At 45.0% G+C, this 17,577-nt stretch overlaps 1 protein-coding gene and 1 pseudogene across 2 annotated transcripts in view; one reads left to right on the top strand and one right to left on the bottom strand.

Moving 5' to 3' along the window:
• The window catches only part of OSBPL10 (oxysterol binding protein like 10), a 320,496-nt gene that overhangs the window by 60,703 nt on the left and 242,216 nt on the right, over positions 1-17,577 (top strand). The window lies entirely within an intron of this gene.
• Positions 1,484-1,890, bottom strand: LOC138087251 (small ribosomal subunit protein uS8-like; annotated as a pseudogene).

The following is a 17,577-nucleotide window of genomic DNA, read 5'->3' as shown; positions in this document are numbered from 1 at the left end:
TGGGTTGCTATTTCCTACTCCAAGGGAAGCTTCCCGACCCAAGGATCGAACCCACGTCTCCTTATCTCCTGCATTGGTAGCTGGATTCTTTACTGCTGTACCACCTGGGAAGCTCTTGACTTTCTTGAATTTATGAGTAAATTGGACTTTCAGAAGCATTCTGGAAAGAAACTTGTTTGTATGTTAGGGACTTACTACAGTAAGTGGAAAGAATTCCTCCATCATCCATTCACTCAGACTCTTATCCAGATAAGGTGTTTCTGGTTAATTACTTCATACAAAATTTCCAGAAGAGCTGAATTAGAAGAGGCTGGAGATGAAGGGGCAGGCAGGTATACCGACTGCTGCAGGAATGATGGTTACAGCTTAGGGGGTGGCCCTGGAATGATCACAGGAGAAAATCAGCCAGCAGGGGCTGTTTCGTGAAGTGCTGTCCTTCTGTCCCTTCTAAACAGGCTGAGAGAGTTGTATTAGTGCAATAGTAAAGTAGTTAAGGTGACCCTGGGCAACCAGGAGAAGCAAATTTGACACAGTTTGTTCAGTTTATGAAGGCAGAAAGGTATGTAGGGTGTTTTAGACTTAGTTATTGGGAAATTTTACCAAACAAGGATTCCATTTTTATTTGTTTGGCTGCAACGGGTCTTAGTTGCAGCACGCAGAATCTTTGGTTGTAGCATATGGGATCTAGTTCCCTGCCCAGAGATCGAACCCAGGCCCCCTGCACTGGGAGCACAGTCTTAGCCACTGGACCACCAGGGAAGGCCTCAAGCAGGGATTGGAGAGTGCAGATTCCTGTGAATAAGGAAGCATAAAAGATTTGTTTTAAGGGAAGCAGTTAAGTAGTTGGTGGCCAAGTTTTTCTTTCAGAATTAAAAAGATTCTGTGGTTGAAAATATCTTCTAAATATTCTAGAGTTTCTCTTACATATAAATGGCCTTGGTTTTGATGATAGTTGAAGAAGTTTTAGGTTCAACTTTTGTAAAGAATACAGTTTTAATCTATTATTATTATTTTCATTCTTTAAAAAAATTTTTTTATTGGAGTGCTGCTGCTGCTGCTAAGCCACTTCAGTCGTGTCCAACTCTGTGCGACCCCGTGGACTGCAGCCCACCAGGCTCCTCCGTCCATGTGATTCTCCAGGCAAGAGTGCTGGAGTGTTTTTATTGGAGTAAGTTGTGTTAGTTACAATGTTGTGTTACAATGTTGGTTAGTTTCAGGTGTACCACAAAATGAATCATTTGTGGCTCAGCTGGTAAAGAATCTGCCTGCAATGTGAGAGACTTGGGTTCGATCCCTGCATTGGAAAGATCCCCTGGAGAAGGGAAAGGCTACCCACTCCAGTATTCTGGCCTGGAGAATTCCATGGAGTCCATGGGGTTGCAAAGAGTGGCCACGACTAAATGACTTTCACTTTCACACGTATTTATATATCCACTTTTTTAAAGATTCTTTAGTCCCCCCTCAACCCTGAGGCATTTTATTTTTATGTATTACATCCCTGGAAAAAGAATCCAAGGATTTTCCCTCCTCTGTGTTTTTGTCTTGCTTCTTCAGGGTCCATGATGCCGGCTGAGGTTGTCAGTATAGTAAAACCAAACTGACGGAATGGGCGCAGATTGTTCTGCCATTTTCCTTGATCCTTGGATTGTACATCAAACCTGGGGCTGCTCACTCCACACTTGCTTAGCTTGCCTGTGAGGTTCACAGCAGTTATCCCGGCCCATGATCATCGATGATTTCAAATTCACCAGTGTAACCATGCTTCATCCTCACAGTTAGAAAGCTGGTGATGGCTTTGGAGCACGGCCTAATAAGTACCTGGTGTTTGCCTCTCTTTTCGGTGTTGTTGATATTCTTGAAACATCAACACTGGACATTCATGTGCACCATTCTGGCGGCACCGAAAGATGACAGAAAGAGATTCTTTAGTCTTAATCTGCTATAGATATCCAAGGTCAGTGACTCAGGAATGGTCCAGAATTTATGGCTTTTATTTCATCTTTGGTTTTATATATGGTTGAGGTTGTCCCTTATTTCTCCTGCTGCCTACTTCGGTACTGTTCATACGTTGGATTAATAACTTCTGCTTGAGAGTCACATTCAGAGTGCTCTGTGTAACACTGTATCCACACTGCTCTTCAAGCCAATTTATGAATCTTTACAGTATGCCTGTGTATTTTTCCTTGTCTTACATTACACTGACTACTTGGGTGTGTTGGCTTTCTGAATATGTTTATGGCAAATGGGCTGAAAATTTTCATGACCTCTTACTTCTGTCATCCAGAATTTGTAGTAACTTTATGAGGAAGGGAGCTGAAATTTTAAATTTGTTCCAGAGTTTCTCAACCTTAGCACGATTGGCATTTGGGGCTGGGTGAGTCTTTGTTGTGGGGGGTGTGATGTGTGTGTTGTAGGATGTTTAGGAGCATCTCTCCACACACTAGATGCCAGTAGTCTCTGCCCTAGTTATGACAACCAAAATGTTTCCAGACATTGCAGATATCCCCCGAGAAGCCAAAGTATCTGAGCTGAGAACCACTGGTTTATGATAGACAAAGAATGGCTTTTTGTTATTTTAAGAAAATGAACAAGCAATTGGAGACTGCTAACTGTAGGACAATTCCAGCATAAAGCGAAGTGTACAGAGGAAACATTCTTTAAAGAAGACATATAGGGGAAAAATGAAATATAATACTATGTGATAAAGGCTATCATAGATATAAAGATGAGGGAGTGGTTACCTCCGCAAGAAGGAGGTCAGCAGAAGCACGGAAATGGCAGAGAGGAATGAGGCGGCGATGGTTTTCACAGCGGAGAAGTCCCTCACGAATGAAGGGTAAATGGCTCTATTGCAGCCTGCCTTACTGTGCTGCTTGTCCCAGCACAGGTGTTAGTAGCATTCCTCTTACTCTCAGAAACGCTCTGTTTTGAACAACACATGGTCGCTCTGATAAGAGCTTAGAGACTTGAACACTCATGGACAAATGATGTATTTGAGGTGTAATTCATCCTCTGATTTCTCAGAGTATAGTTTGGGGGTGGAAGGAGATATAAAGAATGGCTGGAGATGAAGTTGGGACCAGAGGCAGATGGCCCTGGGAGATCTTGGATGCCGTATTATGGAGATTGGACTTGCTCCATACATTCTAGGAACCATGTTGAAGCTTCCACATGAGGCCGAGTGTTAGGAAGACAGCCGCAGGGGAGATAAGCTTTCTGAGCCCTTGAGACATTTCAGTGTGATCCAGATGGACTGTGCATCTCCCAAACACTTCCTCTTAGAGAAAATAGTTACCCCGAGAAGTGATTCTTGGCCACATTTTACTTGGTTGCATCCAGGTTCTGTTCCTGAGTCCAGGCTCATACTGCTCACTGCACAATAGGCCAGTAAATCGAGAGACAGGGTGTTAGGGCAAGGAATAGCGACTTTATGCAGAAAGTCAGCAGCCTGAGAAGGTGGTAGACTCATGTCCCAGAGAACCATCTTCCCCGAATTAGAATTCAGACTGAAAGGAGAGAGTGTGGCAGGTAGTTGCAACTTCTTGGTGCAGGAATCCTGCTACCCAGGTAGGTCTGGTCACAGTGTTCCTGTAAACCGCCACCAAGACAAACGTTATTCTTTATTCTGTAACTTCTTATCTCTGTATGAATGGAAGAGTGTTCATACCTTTAAAGGTCAAGTCTGGGAGGCAGAGCCTTGAAAAGGGGTTGGCCTGTGTATTTCAGGCTGTAGGCAACATTATTTTGCAACAGGTGCAGGCTAGGCACACGGAGCAGAGCGCAAGTGTTAGAGCTAAAGCATAGGTCCCATATGGAGTCAGATTTGTTACCTGTTACAGGGCTGTTTACACTTACGTGACTTTCAACCGAGTTTCTTTAAGAAATAAGGAGGCTTACAGCGGATTCATGTAGATTTTTCTTCCTGACTTCTGAACAAAAAAGTTTCATTCTGTTACTGAAATTTGAATGGATGGCAACTGTTTGAGAGAAAGAGGGAATGAGAATGAGTTATCTAATTCAGTAGTTGGCAGAGTACGCCCTGTGTGTCAAATCTAGCCTGCTGCTTGTTGTCAGTAAAGTTGTATTGGAACAGAGCCATGGTCTTTCATTCATTATTGTCTACGGCTGTTGAGTGCTACAGAGGCAGTGAGGAGTTGTCCCAGATGCCCAAAGCCTGCAGTGCCTAAAATTACCATCTGGCCCTTAAGAGAAAAAGTTTGATCCAACTGAATAAGATAACTGTTCTTGTGAAATCACCAAATCACTCAAGCATTTTTCACATCTTCACTCTGGTGAAGATACTTTCCAAATAGACTAAATTAGGCTGCTTCTGGTACTTGTGTTTGTTCCAAGTGAGGCTTGAGTTTGCAGTCCTACAGTAGAAATGGTATTATCCAGGATTTTACCTGAGAGAGCCATAATGCTCTAGAGCTTGGCGTTGCTGTCTTCCAGGAACTTTCGAATGCACTCACACTCCCTGCTCCTGAGCCCGTGCTGATGGACCGCGTGCATGCCGGGGCTGTGCGCGTACCAGGGATCACTCCATCCTGGAGGTCTCTAACACTGCTGCCCCATCGGCTTTGGAGCGTGTCTGGCAGCGTTTCTTTTTAAACTCCAGAGTTAAAGCCATGAAGGACCAATATATTTCACACTTCCAAGTTTTTTTTTTTTTTTAAAGAAAAGTGTTATTTTACATGAATTTGGTGATAGAGAATATTTTTGGCTTTTAAAAATACAAAAGAAAAAAAGATAGTATTTGGTGGCCTAATGCCTTTCCTCCTCACAATCTCCCCGTCTCCCCTCATTTTAATGACGATGTTTATTTGTTTACTGCCTTTCAAAGTGACACTTGTACTCTGATTCATAACAGGTTACACAGCGGTGTCGGGTAGAAAGAGGACTTCTGAAGAGACGGCCAGGGACAGCTAGCTATTCACCAGAGACAATGTGAATTAAGCAAAACTGGTGGCCTCCTGCCCCCTTTCCAGACTGGATAGCTTAGTTTATTTGTGGGATTTGGCTGCTTGCCTGCAAGGATTCTCCAATAAAAGGAGAGTGATTACCCAGGGAAAGCAGTTCAGATAAATGCAGAATGCTTGTTCAGTCCTTTGTGGTCTTTGCCCCTTGTTCTTTCTCTGTGAAGTGTTCACATGAGGGTTTCCTTCATCTCACACTTGCTCCTTTAAAGTTCCAAGTGATTTTGATCCCCTGTGAACCCCTCACATTAACTGCTTGAGATTTTTCTGGAAATTCCTGGTGTCACTAAAAATAGCTTCTGTTTTGTGCTCGGGAAAGTTCTTGCTGCTGATGGCTGGTAGCTGCATCTTCAAGTTAAGGAGTTTTGGCCAGATATGGGTCCGTTTGTGAGACGAAGAATTCCACCTGAAAGGAGTTCCCTGGCAGTCCAGTAGTTAGGGCTCAGTGCTGTCACTGCCGAGGACATGGGTTCAATCCTTGGTGGGGGATCTATGATCCCTCAAACCACATGGCATAGCCTGTGTCTGCTCAGGCATGACCAGCTCTTTGAGACCCCATGGACTGCAGCTCGCCAGGCTCCTCTGTCTGTGGGATTTTCCAGGCAAGAATACTGGAGTGGGCTGCCATTTCCTACTCCAGATGGCAAGGCCAAAAATTAAACAAAACAAAACAAAAAACCCTCAGTCGCACACAAAAGAGCATTCTACCCTAGCAAGACGGAGCTAGCTACACGTGAAGCCAGCTGGACTGGGGCCTAGGTCACTGTGACACTCCGGACACTGACGGCCCAGGCCCTTGTCTGCCTTCTTCTCTTTCCTCCCACTTTTAAACAGTTAATAGAATTTTTACAGAGCACTTTTGGGTTGACAGAAATGCAGCTGGCACAGAGAGTTCCTGTATACTCCCCACGCCACCCCCACAATTTCTCTATAATGAGCATCTTATTTAATGTGGTACATTTGTTACAAGCAGTGAACTAGTATCGATACCCTATTCATATGTTTCGTTTTTGGCTCTGCCATGTAGCGCGTGACATCTTAGTTCCCCGACCAAGGGCTGAACCCTTGTTCCCTGCAGTAGATGCGTGGAGTCCTAACCTCTGGCACCAGAAAGTCCTGTTGATACCCCATTATTAACTAAAGTATATAGTTTGTTCAGATTTCTTTATTTTTTTTTTAACTTCCTGTCCTTTTTCTGCTCCAGAATCCCATCCTAGGGACCACATTTCATTTACTAGTCTTGTCTTGACTGTGACAGTTTCGTCAACTTTGTTTTTGATGACTTTGACAAGTTTGAAGAGTGCCGTCAGATATATTGTACGATGCCCCAGGCTGGAATTTGTTTGATGTTTTCCTCACGGTTAGACTGGGGAGGTGGGTTTTGACAGGAAGAGCACAGAGATGAAGAGCCATTTTCATCCCATCACATCGAGGGGGCACATGTATGAACGTGGTTTGTGACTGTTGCTGTTAACTCTGATTGCCAGGCTAGGAAGTAGTGACTGTCAGTTTGCTCTGCTGTGACGCTTCTCTTTTTTCCACCCTTCTCATCCTGTGCTCTTTAGAAGGAAGTTACTATGTGCAGCCTACACTTAAGTAGAGAGTTATGCTCTACTTCCTGGAGGGAGGTGTATCTACATAATTTATTTAAAATTCTTTTGCGTGGGTGATTTATCTGATCTCCATTTAATCATTTATTCATAGCAGTGTGGAATCCTGGGTTTTTACTTTTAGCTTTGGGTTATGGTCCAGGATTACTTTATTTTGCTGCTAAAATGTTTCCAATGTTGACCTCTTTCAGTTGGCTTCTTTGTCATCTTAAAGTGCCCCCATCCTGTGGACTCCTTTGTTTGTTTTGGAGCACTTCCTTACTTTCTGGCACTAGGAGACCCTCCAGGCTCCTCTTGTGTATTTCCTGCTCCCGTCCTAGAATCAGCCGTTTCTCCAAGGAGCCTGGGTTTCTTTTACTGGAGAATGGCATTAGAAACCAAGATCTAGGTGCTAGGTGTGCTTGTTGCTAATGGGGTGTCATTTCTTTTAGGACTTTTCAGCTGACAGAAGAAAAAATTATTTGTGTGTGCTAAGCTGTATGTGTGTGTGTGTGTGTGTGTGTGTGTAACCATCTGTATCTGTACATGAGTTTGACCCTAGTTTAACATTACTCATATCTCCAACTCTAATACATCACCATATGGATCACTCTAGACTCATCCTCTTGTTTATCTGTAAATCCCCAGTTTAACAGTGAGAAACTTGGATTTTACCTTCTGACATTCGTTTACTTAATTCCATTGTACGTGTACAGCAGTATCAGAATCAGATAGCTCTATGGGAAACAACTTTATCAAGGAGAATACAGTGCTCAGGTGTAGTTTCCTTTGTCTTAAGTCTTACAGACTTCACTCATTTCCAAAGTTACTTAGGTGAGCACCTCTTCCCACTCCCTTCAGTGAGGCCATTTCATACGTTTGTAGTAGTCACGGTCTGGCTTCTTTCCTGAAATCCCCTGACATCCTGAATGATTTTCTTTCTTAATTTGCATACACCAAGCTACATTGTTTGTATTGCATGTTCCTTGGGTTTTGACAAATGCATGTTGTATCCACCATTATGGTGTCGTACAGAATGCTTTCACCACCTGGAATGCCCTGTGCTCCATCTATTGGTTTCTCCCTCTTTCCTCCCAAACTGTTGGCAACCGCTAATCTGTTTGCTTTCTCCATAGTTCTACATTTTGTTCCTTTTGTTATAAAAACCCTTTGCCTGGGCATTCCCTGGTGGTCCTGTGGTTAGAACTCTGGGCTGTCACTGCCAAGGACTGGGTTCAGTTCCTAGTCGGAGAACTAAGGCCCCATAAGCCACATGGCATGACCAAAAAACCTAAACAAATGAACAAAACAGAAAACCTCTTACATTTGCATCTCTGAAGTGAATTTCCACTGAGGATGAGCAGTCGCTGGGAGCTTATGGTCATCATCCTGCTGCTCTGGGAGGTACAGGAATGTGGACTTCTCTTTGGAATAAAGCAGTGGATAATTAGGATAATGTGTTGGGGGATAGAAGGATAAATTGGGAATGTGGGATCAACAGATCACACTACTGTATATAAAATGGAGTGAAAACACAAGGACCGACTGTATAACATGCTGCTGCTGCTGCTAAGTCGCTTCAGTCATGTCCGACTCTGTGCGACCCCACAGACGGCAGCCCACCAGGCACCTCCGTCCCTGGGATTCTCCAGCCAAGAAGACTGGAGTGGGTTGCCATGCATGCATGCATGCCAAGCCGCTTCAGTCGTGTCCTATGGACAGCAGCCCACCAGGCTCCTCTGTCCACAGAATTCTCTAGGCAAGAATACTGGAGTGGGTTGCCATTTCCTTCTCTGACTATATAACATAGGGAGCTGTATTCAATACCCTGTAATAAGATAAAATGGAAGAGAATCTGAGAAAGAATACATATATGTGTATATATAGAAATACACACATATATAACTGAACCACCTTGCTGTACACCTGAAATATTGTAAATCAACTGTATTTTAATTTAGAAAAAAGAAGCCGCCACCACCACCACCACCACCACCACCACCAACCAAAAAATGTTCGATGAGACTTTCTGTGTGGCTTGGTCTGGGGGGCAGTCCTGCCTTGCCTGTAGCTCCAGCCTTGTTCTCCAGCCCAGGATAGGAATCCCCACTGGAGACACATTCTGGAAGCCATTCCTCCTGCTTTGAGGACTGCCTCCCACGGACCCTTGTTTATTCCCCTCTCTTGGAAATTTTAAGTTGGAGAGACAAGCGACCAAGGTGGCTTCTTGGTGGAATTCCACAAGGTGCCACCTTGGGAGCTGTAACAGTTGTGTCTATCTCTGGAGAAGCAGAGATGAGAATCAGAGAGAGACCGCGTCCTTTCTGTTGGCTGGATTTCCGGTTCTTTGCTGCTGGGGCCTTCTGAGGCCTGCCTGCCTCCCTCGTCTTCTGTGAGATGCCTTGAACCCATTGGTCAGTCACCCCTGGTTTCGCTCAAGAAAGTTCAGATCGGTGTCTGCCATTTGCAGTGAAGGAGCGCCGATGGAGCCGTCTGTGTTTCAGTTTGGTCTTCTGCTCTGCCAGGTGCTGTGCTGAGTGTGTTTGGGGTGTCACATTTACGTGGATAGTAAGGTGTTATTTATTAGTCTGTGGAAGAGTCAGAGGGCCAGCGGTTGAGTCAGCCCTGGGGGAGCAGCACCTGGGCAGCAGAGGGAGGGTCTGTCAGGGGGGCAGGGCAGGGTGGTCCGCACGGAAGGTGCGGTGGGAGCGGAGGCCCAGACTCAGGGAATGGAGTGATCTCAGCAGTGTGGGGCGTTTGGCCTTCATTGGCACTGGCGAGGGCTGACAGGCAGGTGGGAGCAGGGCTCTGAGAGTCTCACGCTGTGGACTTGGCCCTGGAGACCCGGAGTCAGGAGCAGCCGTCTCTCTGTTTCGTCTTGCTCGTGCAGATATTTTTAAACGTTCAGTTGCCATGATTTAAAACTCAAATGCTTTCATTAAAAAATCTGGATACATAAAGCGTAATTGTTCAAAACTTTCTGAAGAATTAGGTGATCTTGCAGTAGTGGGGCTGCCTCCCCACTGGCCTTACAGAACAGAGTGTGTGCGCCCCTGTGGCCGTGTCTTAGCTGATCTGCTCTATCCACTGACTCATCTCCATCCTTGCAGGTTCGGCCACCCAGCCGGAGGCCTTGAGACCAGGATGGCTGGCTTGCTCCCTGTTGTTTTCTGTTTAGTTGGCAGGGCTGCCAATAATGACCACCTTACCACCTCATTAACCTTTTTCCTTTCTGAGGTTATTTTTAGTTCCAAACATTAAAAATTTTTATTTGGCTGTGCCAGGTTTGGTTGCAGTGCGTGGGATCTTGCCTCTCAGTTGCAGCATGCGGGATCTAGTTCCCTGACCAGGGACTGAACCTAGGTCCCCTGCGTTGGGAGCGTGGAGTCTTAGCTGGACCACCAGGGAAGTCCTGACAAGGATTTTAGATCAAGAACATCTCCAGCATATGCTCTTAAGACGGCTCATTTCATTTTCCAGGAGACTTGTCTTGGTGTCTTTTTACATTGTCATTATTAGTATTTTTAAAAAACCCAGAAAGAAGGTTTAAAATCATAACATAATGGCTAAGTGAATTGACAGTGTGTTTTTAGTAACAGAGGATGTCTTTTATACTTGGAAAGGAAGATTGACAGTCAGTTGGAATTTATATATCTTTTTTAATGATTATTCAGTTTATTAAAATTGTAAAATTTTAAATCTAATAAACCCAAGATCAGCTTGTGAAGATCATTTTATTTATTAACTAGTAAATTTTTATGTTAAAAATTGTTTCAGTTCTTTATCACCATTCACTTAACTTCTAAATGTAACATTAAATTCCTTAGGACTTTTAGCTCCTTACAGACTTAATTGGAATCCTTTAATACTTTGAACTGTAATCACACATTTAAAGAATCTGCTTCTTAGACTCACAGACAAATAGACTGGTGGGTGCCAAGGGGGAGGGAAGGTGAGAGAGGGGTGGATTTGGAGTTTGGGATTACCGGATGCAAGCTAGTATACAGAGAATGGATGAACAACAAGGTCCTACTGTATAGCACAGGGAACTATATTCAGTGTCCTGTGATAAATCATAATGGAAAAGAATATGAAAAAGAATTTAAAAAGTATTAAGCTGAAGAGTTAAAGATACAAAAGGAGGGATAAGTGGTCATTTTCAGAGAAGGGCCAGCTTAATGAATCAACACAGTTGGATTCTTCAGCATGAATATGAAAACCCACTGATTTTGGTTTGGTTAATTGAAAAGAGGAAGGGAGATTAACAGGTGCCTGAGAAGTAATTAATCACAGATTTGTAGAGCTTTTATGTTGCGGGGAAAGGTGATTGTGAAAATGTCCACTTCAGTCTTTTAAGAGTATTGCGTGGAACAAACATTTGCATTTTTATTGCGCGGATTAACATAATCCGTGGTGAGTGGTGGATTCTGGGAAATGATCATTTCGGGGGATGGTGGTAAAAAATTGACTTTGAGTCAGTTTAGAGGGAGGTTGGTTTCTGAAGAAGGTATAGGGTATCTCATTTCTGCTCTGCTCACGAGAACAAAGGCAGCATCATGTCTAAGAATCCTGTCACATCTGACTCCTCTGATTTTAGAGGCAGGGGAATGGCCACTCTCTAAAACCTGCCAGATCCACCCAACCAGAAAGAAAAACCAGGTAGGAACATTTTAAAGCTACTCTACAATTGAGGAAATATGTGGGTAAGAAGTTGAATAAAATCTGTATACTGCTTTTTGCGTTTTGACTAATTCTCTGGTGTTCTAGGATGGAGGCCCTCTGAGAAGAATTTAGTATCTATCAATGGGGGTTTTAGACTTTTTGATAGAATTTGAACCATGTCAGAGTAAATGGGCTTCCCAAATGGTGCTAGTGGTAGAGAACCCACCTGGACGCAGGAGATACAGGTTTGATCCCCTGTTTGGGAAGATCCCCTGGAGAAGAACATGGCAACCCACTCCAGTATTTTTGCCTGGAGAATTCCACGGACAGAGGAGCCTTGTGGGTTATAGTCCGTGGAGCCGCAAAGAATCAGACATGACTGAGCTTCTGAGTGCGCACGCACACACGTACACAGAGTAAATAAAAACTTACTGTGCATTAATTATTGACTTATGGAGACAGTGCTGGACCCATGTTGAGGAGATCTTCACCTAGCTTTATGAGATGTAATTGACATACCTGTATGTCAATGTGTAACTTTCAGGTGTAAGAAGTGATGATTGGATACACGAATATATTGCAAAATCATTGCCAGAATAAGGGTAGTCAATACATCCATCACTTCATTTAATTACTGTGTGTGTTAAGAGCAGTTAAGGTTTGCTTCTTCAGCAACTTTCAAGTGCGTAGTATAGTATTGTTAATATTGCCATGTTGTACATTAGATCCTCAGGACTTACTCGCCTTACACTTGGAAGTTTGTATTTGAGGTATAAACATGTACCTGGGGGGTTTGACCAGCATTCCCATTCTTCCACCCCTTAAGCCTTGGTGACCACCAGTCTACTCTCTGTTTCTGTGAGTTTGCTTTTCTTCAGGTTCCACATAGAAGCGGCATTGTACAGATTTCTCTTTCCCAGACTTAGTTCACTTAGCATAATGCCCTCAAGGTCCCTCTGTGCTGAGGGGATGCTGCAAGACAGGAGTTGGGAGGGGAGAGGGTGTGGAGACAGTAACGGCAGAGCAGGGCAAGTCTCATTCGTGGTCATTTTTACCCTGTTCTCATCCAACAGCTATTTATTAAATGCTGTGTTCACAGTCCTGTCCTGGGGGCCTCCCTGGTGGCTCAGTGGTAAAGAAGCTGCCTGTCCCTGCAGGAGACACGGGTTCGTTCCCTTGTTGGGAAGACCCCACATGCTGTGGAGCAGCTCAGCCTGTGTGCCACGACCGTTGAACCTGTCCTCTAAAGGTGGGGAGCGGCGACTGCCGAGCCCACGCACCCTGGAGCCCATGCTTTAGTTTTTTTAAAAAATGTTGTCCACACTCTGCGGCATGTGGAATCTTAGTTCCCCAACCAGGGATTGAACCTGGACCCCTGCTTTGGAAAGCACAGTCTCCTGGAATGCTGAGGAAGTTCCTGTCTAGTCCGTTTTCTGAGTTAGCGTGTGATCTAAGAGAGCCTAAATTAATACATGCATAGAAACGTTGAACAGTTTGATTTTGCTTCTCTATTTATTTGTGTTTATAAATTAGTACTACTCATGTGACCACTTCTGCCCTCTGCCTTGGTTTACAGAGGACTCATGGCTTTTGTTTACGCTCCCTGATCTGCTCTGTTGTAAATTAAAAGCAGAGAGTCTAGGATATCTCAATCCATGTGGTGTTAACAAAATTCTGGTTGGATTGTAGTATATACATCAGTTGCCACTATTTTTTTACTTACTTTTTATTGAAGCATAGTTGATTTACAAGTGTTAGTTTCTGGTGTACAGCAAAGTGATTGAGCTGTTTATATATATCCACATCTATTTGTACCTGTGTTCTTTTTCATATTCCATTCTGGTTTATCACAGGATACTGAATATAGTTTCTGTGCTATACGGTAGGACCTTGCTGCTTATCCATCCTGTCCATGTTGGTTTGCATCGGCTAATCCCAAATTCCCAATCCAACCCTCCCCTGCCTCCCCTCCCACTTGGCAACCACAAGTCTGGTTTCTATGTCTGCGAGTCTGTTTCTGTTTTATAAATTGGTGCATTTGTATCAGTTGTAGATTCCACCTATAAGTGATACTGTGATATTTGTGTTTCTCTAATTCAGTTCACTTAGTGTGATCATTTCTGTTGCATCCATGTAGCTGCAGATGACATTATTTCATTCTTTTGTATGGCGGAGTAATATTCCATTACATATATACGTACTGCATTTTCTTTATCCGTTCCTCTGCCGATGGACATTTAGGTTGCATCCGGGTCTTGGCTGTTGTAAATAGTGCTGCAGCGAACGTTTGGGTGCACGTATTTTTTCAAGGTATGGTTTTCTCCAGATATACGCCCAGGCGTAGGATTGCTGGATCATTTGGTAACTCTATTTCTGTTTTTTTAAGATCCATCAATACTGTTCTCCTGAGTGGCTGCACCAATATACATTTGTCTACAGATGCTCAGCAGAACTGAGTAGTTAAGGCAGAGACCCTGTGGCCCACTGAGCTTAAAATATTTACTTTTGGGACCTTCCCAGAAAAAGTTTGGTATTCCTTTTCTAGGGCCTCTGCCATCGGCCCTGAGGTCAGCTGTGCGTGTCTGTACAGCCAGGGGCAGGGGCAGTGGGGTGCTGGCCAGGCTCCGTGTTGCATTTAATAGGGACCTTCCTTTGGTGTCCTGAAAGGCCGTGCCATTGTGATACCAAAATCAAAGTAATAGCCCAAGTGTGGCAGACCTTGAAACCATGTTCTTTGATTAAGGAGAACATTTTATTCCGGTCTGTGTTTGAAATGAGAGCCTGCTGGCTTACAGAATGATTGGAAGAAAGGAAAGAGAGGCCCTTTAATTCATGAAGTGGATTAAATTGAAGTAGAAGGCAATTGAAGCATGCTATAAATATTGGTAAGTCTTGGGAGACTTAGGCTTGCTGTTGAAGGAAGTGACATTTTGCAGTGGAAGACCAAGCCTTATTTCAACAGTACTGCCTCTGATCTGGGCCACATTGTGTTTGCCAAAAACAGCCGATTGGGGAGCATCTCTGGAGTCCTGGCCTCCCTCTGAATTCTGTAGTTGCCTTGTCCCTGCCTGAAGCCCATGTCCCTGTGTTGAAAGGCTAGAGGACGAGGGTGCTACCGGTGGTCCTCATCTCTCCAGGGCAGCAATCACTTGCTTTGCTCAGGCTTTGCTTTTCAGTGCTTCTAACTTCTCAGATTTTCTTCTTGTTTTAGTGGATGTTGCGTGGTTTCAAGGCCGCAGCTCGGAGTGGCGGCAGTTCAGGGAGATGGATGTGAGGTTCACAGACAGCACAGTAGCCTGTGTCTCACTTGGGATGTGGAACGGCTGGGGAACAAGAGCCAGTGTGGACACTGAGGTTCTATGGAATCGCAGTGCCTGTTTGACCGGAAATTGCTGGGCACCAGAGTCTCTGCTGAGTCAGTCAGTCACTATAGGAATGCAATTTGCGTTTTTTTGCTAATGAAATAATTTGCTGAGAGGAGGCTATTTAGTAAGCCATTCCCCCCTTCCCGCTTCTTTTTTTTTTTTTTTTAACCTTGAGCGGCACGGGCATAGCTTTCATCAGCCACAAGAGTCATCGAGTTAATGGAATCTTTTATTTTCCATTATGTTTGTTCTTTTCCCCAGGACTAATTTCCAGGTGCCTCAAAAACAGCCTCACAAAACAGTGCACAAGACCAGAAACCAAATTGAGAGGTGTTCTGGCTGAATGCCAGCGTATTTCCCTTGGTGGAGAACACTGGTTGGAAACAGGAGGTCATGGTGATAAGAGGATGTAGCCCGTTAGTATGAAGGAGAGTGGGTGTGGAAATGAAGCTGTGAGAGGCTGCTGGAGGCCAGGCCCTGCCGCTGGAGGAGGCCATGTGAGCCTCAGGTTACTTTCTTCACCAGCCTTGAAGGAGGGTTCCTTAGCTCAGCCTATAGAAAGGAAAACTAACATCACTAAGAAGTGGAAGCACTCCGGCTCTTTGCAACCCCATGGACTATAGCCCGCCAGGCTCCTTGGTCCGTGGGATTCTCCAGGCAAGAATACTGGAGTGGGGTGTCATGCCCTTCTCCAGGGGATCTTCCTGACCTAGATCCATCCCACTTCTCCTGCATTGCAGGCAGGTTCTTTACCGTCTGAGCCACCAGGGAAGCCCAGTGTCACTGAGTCCTGATGCTATTGTTGGAGGGTGGAGGGTATGAAGAGAGCCCGCTGAACTGAGGAGGTGTCTGCAGGTGGAAAAACGAGGCAGGGAGCTCTATAATCCATGGACCAGGTTGTTACGGGGAACTTACAGGGTGAGGTGGACAGCGATCTAGAAGCATTCCTAGAATGCTAGACACACTGTACCTCCAAGGGGCCACTAGGACGGTTTTAGATAACCTGGGGGTGGGGTAGATGCTCAGAAACAGCACATGCCTTCCTAAATTGAGTTTATGAAGGGTAACTGTTTGCACGGGTGCCAGGAATATGTCAACCAAGGTCTCTTATCATTGTTTGGGGGCTAACAGAGCATGGAGGCCACCTGGTCCTAGTGATTATTAAACAATACCTCTTGACTACCAAGGCCCTAACGACAGAGGTGGGATTTACCGCCCAGTACAGTCCTGGGTGGGGTCAGCGCGAGGGCAGGAAGAGCTGCCTGGGCCCAAGATGGCGTCAGTTATGCTCACAGCCGTACAGTTGTATGTTTAGGTTTTTTTTTTTTTTTTAAATTTATTTTTACTTATTTATTTGGCTGTGCTGGGTCTCAGTTGCAGCACACAGGATCTTTGGTGAGGCATGTGGGATCTAGTTCCTTGACCAGGGATTGAACCCTGCATTGGGAGTGCAGAGTCTTAGCCACTGGACCACCAGAGAAGTCCCAAGGTTCATTATTTTAAGAGACCTCATTCTACAGTGAGACTTCTTTCCAGCGACCTAAAGTCAGTGTTATTGGATGGCTCTTGATGCTGTTGAAGAGGTGATCCCAGGTTTCTTGTCGGTTACAAATCACGAGTTAGGTGAGAGCCAAGCTGTGTGCAGTGCCCGAGGGGAGCTGCTGCCCATCCTCTCTTCCATTTCTTTGTCCCTAGTGCCGCTGTCACCTATTGGAGATCAATATCTTCTGGTACTTAAAATACATCCTGGCCTATGGGAACAGAGTATCAAATCAGAGAACTGATGGCCGCAATCCAGAGAATCACAGGCTGTGGAGAGTCAAGCAAACATCTTCAAATAATTGAAACCAAAGTCAGTGCTGGTCCTTTCCTTAACCTCATCCTCACTGTGGACCTTGGCCAGTACAAGCAGGCCACTGACACAGTGGAAATGCCTGGCACCCACATCCCTGGCTGGACACGCTGTCTCTGAGTCAGGTTATCAGGACACAGGTGGACAGGACACCCTGTCTCTTGAGTCCCAGGCTGGACACCCTGTCTCTGACTCAGGTTATCGGGATGCAGGTGGAGGAGAAAGGAGAAAGGATTGTTTTTTAAGTTGTGCTGGAAAATTCTATGTGGCTTATGTATACATGTTACATGTGGTCCGTTGGGGGTACATCTCTGCCTAGACTTTGGCAGTTAGCTCCTGATGGACCTCCCAGCTTCTCCAGTCACCCGCTTAAGCATTGTTCCGGAGTGACCCTCTAGTGTCAGCGCCCTCGGGAGGCCTCCCATCTTCTCGGGAGTAAAATCTGAGGTCCTTAGCATAGTCTGCAAGGCCCTCTGGCTTCTGGCTCCCTACCAGTCAGCTCCCCTCCCTGGCCCCCTCGCTTACCTGCTCCTGTCATGCCTGCGTTTCTCCCGCTTTTTTCCAGCGTGCCCAGCCTGCTCCCACCTCCGATATTGTGCTTCCTGCCTGGAACACAGTTTCCCCTTCAGCTGACACACCTCACCTGTTTCCTTCTGGGCTCTGCTCAAGTCCTCCATATAGACAGAGCTTCTCTGACCTGGGGAAATTAGAATGCGCCAAATGGCAGCCTGTTTTTCACTTTCTGACACTGTTTTTTTTACATATTATAGTTCTGTAATTTCTGTCCTCCCACTGAAATGTCAGCTCCGTGAGGCAGGAATTACCTGTTTTGTTCACTTCTCTGTCCCCAGCATCTAGAAGAATGCCTGGCAGTGAATGTAAACACGAGTTGGGGCAACCTCATTATTGAATGAAATAAGCAGTGGACCAAAAGTTCTAATAGTTGGTCCTAGTCCCGGCCCCTCTATCAGCTAGCTGGAAATCAGGGGGAAATTTACCAGCCTTAGGTTTCATATTGGTAAAATAGAGTGAAGAATACCCCTCCTGCTTTAGGAGATGATGAAATGAGGTCACCAGACGAGTGTGTTGATGCTGAGTGCTGGTCAGGTTCGGGGCTATAAGATCCTTGAAAG

The sequence above is a fragment of the Capricornis sumatraensis genome, chromosome 10 (genome assembly GCF_032405125.1).
Source record: "Capricornis sumatraensis isolate serow.1 chromosome 10, serow.2, whole genome shotgun sequence".
In the NCBI taxonomy this organism is placed as follows: Eukaryota; Metazoa; Chordata; class Mammalia; order Artiodactyla; family Bovidae; genus Capricornis; species Capricornis sumatraensis.
The sequence above is the reverse complement of the archived record's forward strand: the minus strand, read 5'-3'. Positions and strand labels throughout refer to the sequence as shown.